General features: G+C 40.7%; 1 long non-coding RNA gene across 3 annotated transcripts in view; it reads right to left on the reverse strand.

Annotated features, from left to right (window-relative positions):
* The window catches only part of LOC308066269, a 97245-nt gene that overhangs the window by 56409 nt on the left and 25202 nt on the right, over positions 1–15634 (reverse strand). For 2 of the 3 annotated variants that reach the window (XR_013929094.1, XR_013929095.1), the window contains exon 2: positions 11593–11734. The exons of the other annotated variant lie outside the window; for it this stretch is intronic. This is a non-coding gene — a long non-coding RNA (uncharacterized lncRNA). The remainder of the gene's footprint in view (positions 1–11592; positions 11735–15634) is intronic. 3 annotated transcript variants of the gene reach the window in all.

Consider the following 15634-nt stretch of genomic DNA (forward strand, 5'->3'; position numbering starts at 1 on the left):
GTGTCTGCCTACACAGCAGTCTAGACAAAACCTCACTCCCTTGTTTTCCCTTGTGACCCCTGAGAATTGTGTAGTCACGAGGAGTGTCTAGTAGAAACTTCTTGTGGAGTGTTAGCATCACAGTGCTAGCAAATGTGAGGTTTTATACTTGCAAGGTGATTAGCTGTAATATGAATAATACAATACCTATCCTAGACACCCTGGATGACAACTCTGAGTAATCACTCCAGCATGATGAAGTAAAGTGCTCTAGCTAAATGCCTGAGTGCTACATAAGAACAGTTTTTAATTAAAGTAACCAAATATATCTTTAATGTTGATTAAAAGGACTGTAGATTTGAGAATTCTGTAGTACGTTTTAGACATCAGATGAAGATTTATCTTTGGTCAGAGACAAAGCGTGGAAAAACTCAGCATGGTAAGGAACTTTCAGAAACCCAATCACAGCTTAAACCAGGAAAGTTTTATGGAAACTATGGCAGAAAATTTACAAGCCCCATTGACCAGGGGTACCAAGGCACCTCTACTGGAGGGACAGACCCCCAGAGCCTGTGTAGACACCCCACCCCACCCGCCTACACTGCCAATACTGTACTTGACACTGCCAGGAGGAAGAAGGAGGACCTTCATGTCAGTAAAAAAATAGCTTAAACAGAGCTGTATTGACATGCATCAGATAAGAACTAGCCAGTGCTGTCTCAGATCCCTTAACATGATATATGGTAATAATTTAATCATGTACCAGTTGTTGTTTTCTATCAAGCCTTGTTGCAGTATTTCCATGTCCAAAATGATACAGTGTTTTCCATAGGATTTTGTTATTCTTGACAAAGAGTAATGTCAAGAAAAACCTTCTGTTTCTGCTAAAAGAGGGAAAGAGAACAAAAGAATCAACACTTGCACATGTTGTCTTGTGGTTTATGGACAAAATTCATGCCCCAAGTAGGTTGTACAACCTGAAGGCAATTCCTCCTCTGTAAGAAACCCACATGACCTCTCTGTCTTGCCAGCAACCCACCAACTGGTCTGAAATGAATACCATTTGAATTCATCATGGTAGATTTCTTCAAATGATATATCCTGTCTGCAGCAAGCTTATCCCCCAGGTCCTGTCTGCTCTTGCACCCTTCTTGAAGAGCTTCATCTGCAAAGTCATTTACAGTGAATCAAGTTTACTTAAGCATAACTCAGATTTCTCTTATGTGTTCTTGCATATTTTTTTCTTTGCATCCTTGTCATATGGAGAAATAGTGTGAAATGGGGACGATGGAACACCGACTGTGATTGTATATGTCTACTCAGGAATGTGGGTATGGTGACTAGTCATGGGTGCGGTGTCTGGTCACATAGGCACACAGCTCTGAGGAGACAACTACAGTTTTTGAGGAGACGCCTGCCCCTCTTCCTCTAACAAAGGGGAGACGGGGAGACCCCTGCCCTTCTTTCTCTAACAAAGGGGCTATTTAAAAGAGAATGAGAAAAGATGGGAGACATTCAAATGCTATCTAGAGGGAGGGAGTGCTAAGGCTTCTTGCTGGAGAAGATCGGATGGTCACAAGAACATGAATCACCTACAAACCTGCAAGACCACCACATTCCAGGAAACGGACTGATAAGCTAATCAACATACGAAGCGGGGTTTAGGTAACGAATATGTATAGGCGTTAATTGAATATTCATTTGTTTCATTGTATAAATGTAGGATGGTTCGTCACTTCGGGTATGCACGCTTGTGGAGGAGCGATCCCCCGTGCATCTGCGCGCAATAAACATACCTACTTTATAACTTTCGAGTTATAGAGTCTAATTCCGCACGTCACTTGGACTGTTTGCTTCTTATTATGGAGGTTGTTTTCTCTGTGATTCAAAACTCTGAGCCAGAGCCAATTAGGCTCACTTTTAAGTAACTACTTTAGGTATCTGAGCAGTAAAACATGTGTTTCAGCCACCAGACATTACTCTGGCCTCTGGGTATTCCTAGGTCACCTATGATGATGAAGCCTGTGTTAATGTAGTTGGCTTGCTAAGTGTTCCCAACCAGCTAGTTTGTTTAGTGCTTCTGCACTGTCCATTCATGTTTTGAATGTATCTGGCATACCACGAATCCTACAGAAAACACATATTTAATCAAAGTTACTAAATTGTACCATCTTTGAATTGTTAACTGGATTTTTAAATGCAAAAAAAAAAAAAATTACATTAATTGCATTAATAACCCTTACTCCTTCAAAACCATTGAGGGGAATTGGTCTCTCTATGGCAAAAACAGAAGCTGACTTTACATCGGGCATTCTTCCAATTTGTTTTTTACTACCATTTCTTTGTCCTTTTAGCTATGCAGTAGTTTATTTTTGTCCCTTCAGGTTTTCTATGAAGGTAAATCCCCTTGAAAATTCACATCCCTACTGGTTTTGAAGAAAATGGTCTGTAATTAAGCAAAGTTGCATTACTTAGAAAGTTGACATTTGCAAAACACCAAATACATAAAAGCAGGGGAAATGCATCATTAAGGACATAAATCTTCTCTTGTACCCACCTAATAAATAAACACATTATTCTTATCAGGTACAACGTACAGCACACTTCATCATAGCTCCACAAATGTAACCCTCCACCTGTTCTTTCAACAGCAGAATTACAATGAAGTGCAAAGCTTTCCTTAAAAACAAAGAAAAAGACTGGACTCAGATTCCTACAATGGTGTAAATCAGTTTAGTTCTTTTGGCTTCAGAGATTCCAAGCTGTTTTACATTAGTTGAAGATGTGTGAATGTGTGAAGAATGCCCGATGTCAAGCCAGCTTCTGTTTTTGCCATAGAGAGCACAATTGCCCTCAATGATTTTGAAGGAGTAAGGGTTATTAATGCAATTAATGTAATTTTTTTGCATTTAAAAGTCCAGTTAACATTATATGTGAACATTTTCATTCCACTCTCCTTCCTTTTAGAGCTAATATTCTCCTTTGATTCCTACATGTTGTGAGCTGGTAGGATCCTATATCTGTCGAAATTGGTGTCTTCTTAAAGATGTGTTCTAACTCAAACACAAATTAATTCAGGGAAGTATTAGGCTCCATCATCTTACTTGTTCCTTTTCACCTTGCAATGAGTGAAGCTATTTGAAGAGCTCAAGAGCAACAGAATTTTTATCTTCTCCAAAGTTTATGCAACCCAGCAAGCTTTCTTTTCCAATGATACCAATGGGTTTGGCTGAGGCCCTTGCTTTGGCAGAGTGATCCAGTTTGGCAGGATGATCCAGCCTTACCAGCTGTGGGGTCTGCACTGCAGTTGTGGGATCCTCCTGATGGAAAAGCCAGCATAGTGGTAGCAACAGCAACAACTTGCAGAAGCTAAGAGCAAGGAGGAGACTGCTACCATGAAAGCAGGAGCAGGCACCAGGTTAAGTTTTTGTTTATTAAGTGATTTGCCAGGACAGAAGGAGGTATCCATCTTTCCAGACCATGTTTGCTTCCTGAAAAGCTATTCCCAGCTGCTCTAGGGGAAAGATTACCAGAGAGACTAGCTGTGGTTAGCAGGCTTCAGGTTAAACCAGACTCTTGCAGGGTGTAAAGGTGTTTCTCCGTGAGGAATTTTGTGTGATGTCCTTCAAGGGTCTCTTCATTCCTCCTGCAATCCCTAGGTCTTAGTAACATTCAGTCTAGCACTTTTTGCTTGCTCCACCTCTGCACTGACCTACTTTTTGGCTCTGCTGCGAGTAGTTACCTGGCTGAAGTTTGATCTTAAAGCCACACTGTGCTTGAGAAATGCAAACAACAGGTATCAGAAACTTAAAAGTAGATTATATAAGATTTTGTCCTGTGGTCTCAGACTGCTGAGACACCATAGGTTTGAAAAGAAACTCCTGAATCTGCCCTGCACCTGGATCTCTGTAGCTTGATCAGAGGCCGTGTGCAAGGGCAAGCTTGTAAACACAGCGTGGGTTGTAGGTGAACCTGAGAACAGCTTTGGGCTACTGCTGGACCAACAATGTCCAAAAGAATTGACTCCAAGAATAGTACATGCACCTGGTCATCATGGAGCTCAGTGTGGTGGACAAAGGATGGTTTCAGGTTTTGCCTCTCATTATGAAGCAAAACATATGGAATTTTAGGATCATGTAGTTCCAGCATCCCTGTGGTTAGCATAGGGATCTCTCTGTTTCCTGATGCCTTAGGAAAACAGGAAATGGCCCATACTGTTCTAAATCAGCAGGAGTTATATCACTTGCCTTCCACAGCTACAGCACAGATCCAGTTAACTGACCCAACAATTTGTTGTCATTTACTGCTGCTTGCATTACTCACATGCTTCCTCTCCTTGGTGTCACAGCACTCTCCAAACTAACCAGCTACAACAAGGTCTTTTACCATCACATACCAACATACTCTCTATACCAGTCCCTCTGCTGCCTTCTCCTAGTCTCTCCTCATCCAAGGTGCACTCCCATGCAATGCTTCTTCCTCAGCTGCTCTCTCTTTATTGGCTGCCCAACCACTTAACAGAACCAGCCACAGCTGCACCTTGTCTACATCAGCCAACCCACTGCCCCTGAAGCCAGCCCACAGCTGTATATTATCAATGATAATTAACCCAGCTTCATTCCTCCACACTTTGGTTCTACAAAAGCATTTCCCCTTGCATAGTAGTCAGTCCTGAACCCAGATGGATACATCTCTGCTAATTCTGTGGTTTCCACAATAGAGGGCAGGTGTAGTTGATACTTGACAAAGACTCGGCACAGTGCTCTCTGCCTAGGTGACTGCCTTTGGAGATCTCTGCTGACTGATTCTGGCCAAGTGAGCAAGTGGCTACATGACCGCAAAAGAAGCAATGTTTCCAAAATATAGCTGATCTCCATAATAAGTTCTCCAGAGATTTCATGGACATATACCCCACCTTCCCTGTGGTACATACAAACTGCTCAGCAAAGAACTCTTTGGATACAAATATCAAAACATATTCTCAGTCTCAGGCAGCTCACAGCAAAGGAACGTACATAACAAATCAGAGCCAGTAGAAGAGCATGAAGACATTTATAAAATATCAGTGACTATGATTTTTAATCTCAGTAATAGACAATTACTATATTTCTTAAATCCAACATCATAAACTTTAGTTACTGAGTAGTCTGAGCCAGAACTCATAATTAAGATAGAACTTTAATATACAGCACTTAACCTATGAATATTAGAGGAAAGATGCTGAGAGGAATAGTCTAAGATGTAAATGTTTTGCCTTCCTCCATGCCAGGATGTGGCTCTTTGAATCAAAGAGACCTGTTAGAAAGATTTTGAGGTGACACAGAGCAACACAAGGCTCTTCAAGGCTCTTAATAGATGTCCTTATGGATTCAAAGATTATTTGAGAGACTCAGATTTCAGCTACTAATTAACTTCTGAATAATATGTTAGGCAGAGGGCTTTGATTAAGATATTCCCTGTAAAATCTCACCCCTACAGCAAGTAAACCAAACATTTAAGGTGTACTCTGAACTCACAGACACTGGCCAGGTTTCAGCTGATGACTTATCAAATCTACATGAAGTCTGGAAATTAACCTAGCCCTTCTCTCCTCTCTTCCTCCTTCTTTTCCCTTCCTCCTGAAAGTGGATCACACAATTTGCAAACCAGGCTGACTATGCTGTTTTTAAGTGAGAGTCATGTTGAGTTATGGGTTTCAAGTGAATCACAAAGCATAGAAATGGTGGGCCTGTACTTAAAAAAAGAGATTCTGTACTTAAAAAAAGGATTCTGGCAACACCTTGAGTTTAAATCCATGCATGTTCAGAGAGGCCTGGGTGCTTATCAAAATGGTGTCTTTAATTGTTCTATTCATTACAAAAATAAATGAAAATAAAACAATAGGACGAGTGTGTTTGCTGTATGTTGAGGATTTAATGAGATCTTGAGCAAATAAACTCCACTCCAAAACAGGTGTTACAGTACAATAACTACAAAACCCTATAAAAGAGAGACAAAAAACACTGTGGCTTCAGGTTTCATTTGCACATGGGAAAGACAGACTTGCAAAGTGTCATTTAATTGGAATTTTGATTATTAATACCATGTGGCACTACCAGCAGTATTAGAGGAGACTCATGCAGGGTTGGGCTGATTAATGGAGTCGAGTAGCCCATTGAGAGCTTAAAGTCGCCTGACAATTCAGTCCATTAATTAACAAGATGCCATATTCCTTCCCACTGGGCTCTGATGCATTGAACTCACAAAAGCTTGCAGCTCCTTCCACAAGATTTGCAGAATTTCTTCTAGGAAGCTTTCCTTCTTCGTAAGAGCCATGCCAAGTCATATGAAAGGCTGTATTGCCACTGAAGGCAGTCAATAGCAGGTCCCAAGACAGAGGATTGTAATACCTAAGTAATAAAGATGTTTCCTCAGAATATGCTTCCAGTTTTCAGGATCTTGTTGCTTTCTCAGACTGTGTAAACTTTAAGCATCCATTATTAACTCCCACAAAGAATCCCACTGCTTACTTGTCCTTTCTGTGAAGAACCAGCTGATAACACACGTCACTTGCAATTTTAATTTTTTTACTCCACAGAAAGAGAGGATGAGAGGCTGCCATGATTAGCTTGATCATTTGCATTTTAACTTTCCAATGGGAATTTTCCCAGCAACTGAATATCCCAAGAATCAGGAAACTGCAAAATTGGCATAAAGCTCCCTTTGCATTGATTCAGTAGCTACATCAAAGATATAGATCTTTATTTATGCAAGTTGCTCCAGTCATCTGGCAGACTAAATCTATCACAGCAGAGCAACTGTGCATTAGCATCTTCTACAGGGTGATCCCCAGACATACAGGAAAATTACCATTTCCTGTTAGATTGCATAGGAAAGTTCTATAATGATTTATAAATTAAACTTGAAACTGCCAAGCATATTTTCATTGTCCCGCCAGAGAAAACTGTCAAAAATAAACAAACAACACAAATAGACTGGAATAGAGATTAAATCTTCTGGAAGGGGTCTGGAAAATGCTTACTCTATTTTCAAAATTAGCATAACACAAAGACTAGATTATAATACAGAATGAAAGAAAATTAATTGAGCCCATATATTTTTTTGTACATGCACAGGATGAAGTTGTCTTGCAGTCTTGCTATACGCATGTAGAACAATAAGCAATCTTTTCTATTTTGCAAGGCTGATGCATGCTTACACAAGCTGCAAATCAAACCAAAATTCTTCATAAACATGTTCTGAATGGACACTGATTTCAGCTGCATACAGCACTGGAATTCAGAGAAAACAGCTTTTTCTGTCTAGCAAGTTTCTAAATTCCACAAAGCAATCAGCAGGACTGCTGAAGGGAAATGAAAGCAGGTGGGAGGGGGGAGGAGGAGTGGAAAGGACAAGCCTGCCTGTGAAAAGGCAGCTGAGGAAAAGCCACCCAGCCCAAATGCATCCTGCATAACGCTTTCAAAAGCATTTAAATGACAACAGAGATTCAGTGAAGATCCACAGGAACATTTCCATGCAGAGCTGGAACTGGATACTTTCCCACAGAACTGGTTCTTCCTATTTGGCTGACCCTTCTTCCCCAAGAAATATGCACAGGTATACAAAGCCCATGCTCCATGTTCAGAGGTATTCAGAGCTATGATTGCATGTCAGGTGCAGCTGGTTTGTTTGCTGCAAGCCCAGCCTGCTGCCCCTGACTGTGATGGTGATCAGTGGGACAGTTCCAAGCTGTTCAGAGCTGTGAGGCCACAGCTGGGTGTGCTGAATAGACAGCAGCCACCATGGCCATGACATGAGTACCTTACAGTAAGACGTCTGGGACTATCCCCTGCTTCACTCCTGCTCCAAGCTAAGGCCCCAGAGCAGGCTTCTCATAGAATCGCAATATCATAGAATCGTTTGGGTTGGAAGGGACATTAAGGATCATCTAGTTCAGCCCCCCTGCCATGGGCAGGGATACCTTCCACTAAATCAGCTTGCTTAAAGCCTCACCCAGCCTGTCCTTGAATACTTCTACAGAGGAGGCATCCACAACTTCTCTGGGCCACAAAGCTGGGAATATCCTTTGACCTTTTGATTTCAGTATTGATTGTTATGAAAGATACAGAAGTTTTATGAACAAAACCATTAAGTTATTGCATCTAAATCTATCCCAATGATCCACAGTTTTTTACCGTTCTACTGAGTTCACTATTTCTACCACAGACCATACGTTATAGGGAATGAGATGCTTTCCAAAAATAGGAACCCCTGTATCAGCATATTTGTGTGATTTTTTGTGGTAATTAGATATGTTTCACTAACATGCAGGATCCTATGACTAAAATCCTCATGCTATGCCATGAAGATGTTTTCATATTAGAAACTACTGCCTAGTTCCTAATACACTTGTTTCTGTTGCAGCCTCAACTCCATTTTTGGCAGATGTGAAGGTGCACTCACCTTGTCATGATCTACCATTTCTATACTTGCTTTGTGCATTCTAGAAGATATCAGTGACAGCTTCAGGATGAGTAAAGTTCTAAGCTACACTATAACCAGGGAACTCAGCATCTTTTCCTCCTCTCAAAACATCTTTGACCATTACTTTAGGCAGGCTGAATATAGCCCCTATACTCTTGATGATTTGATGGGATTTAGACTCCTGACTCAATGCCTCATTTTCTAATCTGGTTTAGTGCCTGCAGGTGAATGTAGGCACTTACTAGTGTTTTGTACAGCATCTAAAGAGACTGGTGACTTCAGTGGGCTGTTAGCACTTCATCTGCCCTTTTAAGAGCATCATTAGGCAGCAGTGTTTATTTTTAGGTGTATAAATACTGTGGGAATCAGGGTTTGGAATGCAGTAGAGCACATGGTTGATGAGAGATCATGTCAGCTGTAAGAAATTCACTGCATTTTTCTCTTTTTAGAAAAACTGATACATGTCAAAGTTTGCTTATAAGCCTCATGCAATGGGAAAAGGAATGCAGACACCTGGCCCTCACCACTTTCAGAGCCCAACCTACTCAACATGCCTGGTTACTCCTTTGTTTCTTTTTTTCATCTTTTAGCAAATGAGATCCACACAAATGGAAGGAATTTCAGCATCTTTTAATTCTTCACAAGTCCTTAAATACAGGCCACTCAACTTTAAAAATTCCTGTTGCTTCAATAATACCAAGCTTTTTACATGGCAGGTTTATTCTCTAGTGCTTTCACAGCACTTTGTAAGTAAGTTTAATAGCTCATTACTATTTTATATATGGGAAACTGAGACACAGAGTTGACAGCAATGTGTACAACTTCATTTATCAGGCCAAAACTGAGAAAAATGTTCTGGATTTCCAGTCTAGTGCCCTGGGCTAAACTTTATTTACACTGATTTCACTAAATTCATCAGATAGTCTGATAGATGTAGCCTGCACCACAAACATATAACTTTTAAAAAGATACTTTTTAAAAATGATTTGCTGTTCTGGTTTCCACCTCGTTAAGAGACACTTGTGAGCATACTAAAGACAAAGCCATAGCAAAAAAAACCACACCACCAAAACTCCATCACACTGAGGTATGGCTATTTCAACAGAAAGAGAAGACCAGCCACAGCTCCAGCAGACAGAGTTAAGTCCCCACTGAGGTCTTCTGCAAGCCTAGCTAGGTGTTTGAAACCCAAACCAGGTGGAGTTTGAAGGCCTAATCATTAATATGAAGAAACACTTTAAAAGCAGCTGCTGGCCCTCAACCATAATTATGGGTAGGCAGATGATGTGCTGTGTGAGGGATTGTGGGCTGGGTTAGGTTGTGGATAGCAGAAAGCAAGCTGTCAGGGATTTTCTTGTTTGTTAGGGGTTTGGGGGTTTTGTTTTTGTTTGTAGTTTGGTGGTTTTTTTTAAGTTGAGACAACTTTTGAAAGTTAACTGGTAGCTGAAAAGCACACTGGTGTAGACAGTCATAAGGATGAATTTTCTTTATGGCTAGTGAGGGTCTGAGCAATGGTAATTCTCTGGTAGAGCAGGGGAAACCCTCCTAGATTTTAACTGAAGGTGAATTCTAGAATATGTCTTGCTTCTTTGCTTCCTTTGTCCTTTGAAGAGGCAATATGAACTTCAAGCTGGTGGTTCTCTTCTTCCACATGAATAGAGAAATAAGAAAACAAATGTGATTTCCAGCATTTTTTAGTGTACTACAAGGCAAGGTAAGTGGTTCATGGTGGAGCAAAAGATGAGATGCCTTATGGTCTAGATAACTTGAATCCTGAAATAGCTGAGATGAGACCTTTGCAGCAATTGTCTTCTAGTAAGATGGAGATGTAAACAAATGGCATGTGCTCAGGTCTCTTGGTGAGATTCAGCTCCAGAGCTCCATACAGCTTATGGCTAATCAAAAAACTGAAGAAGGCATTGTAAATAAATACACCATACTCAGTTCAGAATGATTTGTGGTGTGGTGAAGGAGGGAACAAGCAAAAACATGAACGGTAGGAATTACAGCTGTATGACTCTTTGGGTCATTTTTAAAGCTGGTTTCTTCTCAAGGTGAGGTTTGAAGGCTTGAATTAAGATATGCCTTCAGGTGTGGTGTGTCCCTACCCAATAATTCTGGTAACATGTTGACAGCTGTCACCATCTTTGGTAGGTCCAGAGAGGTCATAGAGAGCTAGTCCCACACCAGCTTTTGAAAATACACTTGCTTGCAGCAGATCCTGGAAGGTTCTTGACTGCAGGAAGGCTAGGAGGTTAGGCATAAGCTGGCCTCAGAAGCACTGTAGGACAGTTCTTAATCTCCCAAGAGCAAAATTTCAATTGCAGCTCATGGTCTTGTTGCTGCAAGTTATAAACACGAGGGGGGCGGGGAAATAGGTGGAATGACAGTTTTCCTCTTATCATTACTAAAGAGAAGGCCCTGCTAAGAGAGGCCTGTCTGAAGAGGAGGGCTCTTGTACTTCCATACCTCTAACAAAAGCAGAGCTTGTCTGTCCCCCTGAGACCACCTGCCTAGAACTTTTCCAAAGCCTTCATAGCAACCCCCCCACCCCGCTGCCCTTTTTATCAAAGTCAGCAGAAATCAAAAAGGTTACAACACATACTGCTGCTCCTGCCTCACTTATGGAAGTCTTCTTATTTCTAGCCCCCAGCCCTTTCTTGTGATGCTTGTGACCGCTGGCTTGTTTGACAGGTTTTTTTGTTTGTTTGTTTGATTGGCTGTTGGTTTTGAGGGTTTCTTTTTCATAGGGGTTGCAATGGATGCTACAATAAAAAGTGTCCGTGTCTTGTTGCAAGATCTGGATGTCGTTGTTAAAGGGTCAGAAACTGTGGTAATGGCACCTTTTGAAAACACTTGGCAAAAGTCACTGATCACTGTGCTTATTTGGATGGTATTAGCCAAATTGTGCTTATGGCTATTTCCAAGGGTGACTAAATCTGAGAGCTAGCTGAAAGGCTTTATTTAATGTGGTATTTTCTGTGATGGAAAAACAGCTTTTCCCCTTTTCCATATGAGAACACACTTTTCAACTCAGTGCTTCCCTATTTTGAGCACTGCATGAGCCTGCTCCACTGAACCAATGCCATCGAGGAAGAAAGGAGGAGGCATTCTGTGTCTGAAGTTTCTCATAAAACCCCTTGTGACTACCTGCATGGCTTACTTAGAGATGAAAATGCTTGTCTTCTCAATCCCTGCTTCCAAAGCTGTTCTTTCAAGGGGTTTTCATGACTTTTTCCTCTCTCTTCCTCCCCTGAGTCACCTTCGGCCAACAGTTTAGTCTTCTATGGAGCTGCAGTGAACCAAAAAAAAAAAAGAGATGCAAGGTATGCCTGCTGCACAGCCAAAGGGTCTGCAACCTTGGTCCAGGAACACATATGACTTGACTGACCATCTCCAACACCAGCAATGGGAAAAGCTGTTCTGTTTGGCATGCAGTGTAGTGGGAACTGTATGAAGCTGAACCTGTCAATTCACAGTCCTTTCTTCTAGGCCTATCTTGAAAAGGTTGACTTACTCACATAGTGATCCCTTTGCTAATAGCTGCAGAGCTACAGCAATTTTGGGGTGGTGGGAAATGAAGGGATGTTCTATACCTGGGGGTCCAAAGTCATCCTGATCCCCCACTAAGACAGGTCTTCCATGGAGAAGGTAAATTATAGTCAACCTTGTGGGCTGACTTGCCTCTTTTGTGTGATGACTGCTACCAGAGCCACATAACTCCCCAAAGTAGACAGTGGTTCATTTCTACTCTGTGAGCTCCTAGGGGTGCAGTTCGGTAGACAGCCATCTGCTCACACGTCACTTACTCATTTTAAAACTGGAAGGGTTCCTGTCTTCTATTTTTCACTGTAACCAGGGAGTGCTGCTACAATAAAAATTGTTAAACTACTTCTGAAAGGGAGGAGAAAGCTGTGCTGTGGTTTTGCAGAAGAGGTGGGAAGACCAGGACAGTACGGTCTTCTGTGTGGGGGAAGCACTTCTGACAACACACCACAGAAAAAAAGCTGTAAGAAATCCTCTAGGAAATGCTGAACCACATCATGAATTCGAACCTGACACCAAGGATGCTTTCCGCATTTTCCTAGCTTTCCATTGTGTCAGTGGGGATTTGCCTGTCCCGGAACAGGCAGTACATTAAAGACAGGGTGACTGAAACTGCATGAGTGTCCATCTTCCTAAAGAGCCTTGTAGATTTTAACTTGAGACAACCTATCTCTTTCAATCACGTACTGGAGAAAATGTACAGCATGTGCACCTTGCCCTCCAAGATGACGATTCCCTCCACAGATCTTTCTCCTTTTCGATTGTACTGTCACAACAGATATAATATATTCTCACTTCATCACACTTTCTGCAACAGTAATACCGAAACTCAGGGGTGGATTATTGTCTACCTTATGTTGATCCTGCCTGCTCTTGAGACACTAATTCTATGGATGAGCATCTCTGTTATCTTTTCTTTAATCAAGTAATGCTATTTTTAGCACAGACACCTTATATAATAAGGTAATGATAGCAGCTTTTTTTTTTTTTTTTTAAACTGCACTGGTAGAGGCTTAGAGATTTAAGCTTTACTTCTGAAAAAGAATCAAGGGCAATTATGGTGAGGAAGATGCAAGGGGAAAATTCAGGAAAGCATTTATGAAAGAGGAGGGGAAAAAAAATCAAGGAGGAAGAATTGTTAAGGGGGTGTGGGGTTGAGTGATTATTTTTCTGGGGAGGATACTGCTCTCTAGACCATGGAAAATTTGTAATCTACATTAAGTATAGAACAATGTAAGGAAGAGAAGGATTGTGGTGGAAAAACAGAGGAGATTGAGCAGATGGTAGTGGGAACGTCTGGGAAAGGAAGGAGAAATAAAATGAGAAAAGCAGTATTAGGAGTAATAAAGGGACAGTACTTTTTCGTTGCTTTCTCTAAAATGCATGAAGATATGCATATTTCATGCCTTTGTGTGTATGTAATTGTGTGTGACTTTTCAAGGGCCTGTGTATGGAGCAGCAAAGTGCGTGTAAGTTTTCTGACTCATCTGGAATACCTGCAACGCTCTGGGCCAGTAGGCAAAATAGATAGTGTAAGGTTTATTTAAATTAAAAAAAGATGAAGTTTAATGAATTAAATATGAAAATGAATAATACACGTTGTGCCATAGCCCTTGAATTTGCTTTGATGTTAAATGCAATTTATTTTGCATTCATTTATTTTTTTCCCCTTAGCTGCAGGTTTTTCATTCTTCATAATACAGAACCCATTGCAGGAATTGTCATGAGATAGACTGGAGGTTTTTAACTGAGAAGAAAATTAGGAAACTGTAGTCCTACTATCTCAATCTGTGACTAATTGCAACTAGTAGCTTAATTCCACTTAAATTTTTCAGCAATCAAATAGACTGAAAGATGGCCATATCAGTGCCACAGTCAAGCTAAATGTTAAGAGCCAATTGATGTTTCTGGACTGTGACATTAGTATTAAAGTCAGTGCTTCAGGATGACTGCTGATGGAAGAGGCGATAGTGGATTTAGCAATGCATGTATTTCCCCTCCCAAAGTCATTAGGCTTCAGTTCTATTTGTACATGTGGTTGGTCTTGGAGCTCTGTCCTGCAAATTGGAGAGATTGCAAGGCAAGCAGAGCAGCTGCCAAGGCAGAGATTGTAGCCACCTACATTTAAAGAAATGTCTGACTGTAGAATTGCCCATTGGTTTTCTAGAGAAATGCATTAGTAAACCGGGATAGTTATGAATGCACCTGCTTTTTTCCAAAGCTCCAAAAGTGGGCACAGGAGTAGTGAATACTGAAGTGAAATGTTCCCTTAAGTCTTTAACCTGCTATGATCTTTCTCTTCACAGAAATTCTCAAATCCTGAGAAAAAAATTGTCTGTACAGGCATTAGCATCTGTTGATTTGACATCACCAAAATGTTGCAGGCAAAGATTTTGTTGTTTCTTTTTTACTCCTATATTTATTTGACCTCAAACACAGTTCAAAGAGCTCCATTATTTTTAACAGTTCAGAACATGTCAGTTGAAGGAAAAAAAAACCCACCATGCTACAGGTTTTCTTCAAGTAAATCAAATGCACTAGTAATTGCCTTTCATATTTTATTTCAGAAAAATCGTATATTCATGACTCAGTATGGTGCTGTTGACAAATTAATATTAAGGGAAACAGAGGAAGCTACAAGAACACTGTGAGAAGAAAGCATCTGGGAAGAGCTTTTTCTTTCTCTAATGAACAAAAAAAGATGGAAATGCCTTTAGATGAGGTTCCTAAACAGATGTGTGCAGAGCCGTATGCAAGCTACTTCAAAGTAGGACACAGATGCTGTCTGAATAATTTTCCTAACACTTTTCCATATACGTGTGTAGCCAGCTAGAAGTTGCTGTAGTCATCACTGCCAGTGGTGATGCCAGAACAATTGCAATTTGGAAATTCCTGCCTGCAAACTGAGACTGGTAGCTAGGAATGAAGGGAAATACTACTATTCTTTTTAAGCTAACCTTGTTCATATTACTTTTTGGTATATCACATATTCATATAAGGTAATTGCTTAAACACTGGCAAAGCCAGAAAACTAGGAGGGATTGGGTTGTATCACCACGCTTAACATGAAGCTTATCAGAGCAAGTAATGCTACTCTCATTTAAATTTCTCTTCATCTGCATTTCAACTACGAATTTTTACAGGCATGAGTCATCTAGCCCAAAGTTACATATTCCTGTATGAGCAGTATGTCTTCCCAAAGCAGAAGCATGAAGCTTTTATAAGGAATTTAGTTTCCCAGTTGCTCCAAGGGAGGTATTGTATGGAGGCAGAATGTATGTGTACCTAGTGATTCAGTTCAAAGATGTTTTCAGCAGGATAACTTGCACAGAACACACAACTTGATGCAAATAGCAAGTATGCTTCTTGCCTGCCATCCCCCAGTGTTTCTCTACACTTTCATCTCATAACTGCAATAGTTGCTATTCATATCTGCAAAAAAAGGTGTTCAAACAAATACTCTTCCCTCAGCAAAGACCCACAGAGAATACTAAGTCCATGGAAAAATAAGGCCATTTTGCGTATGGAGGAGTTATGTACAGTATGGCATTTTTTCTGTATGCAAACAAAACCTTTGCTCCACACTGTGTGCATTTCTGCATAGACACTGTAGTTCTCCCACAGTCATACTGATTTCTCTTGAAAG

The sequence above is a fragment of the Falco punctatus genome, assembly GCF_963210335.1.
Source record: "Falco punctatus genome assembly, chromosome: 6".
NCBI lineage: Eukaryota > Metazoa > Chordata > Aves > Falconiformes > Falconidae > Falco > Falco punctatus.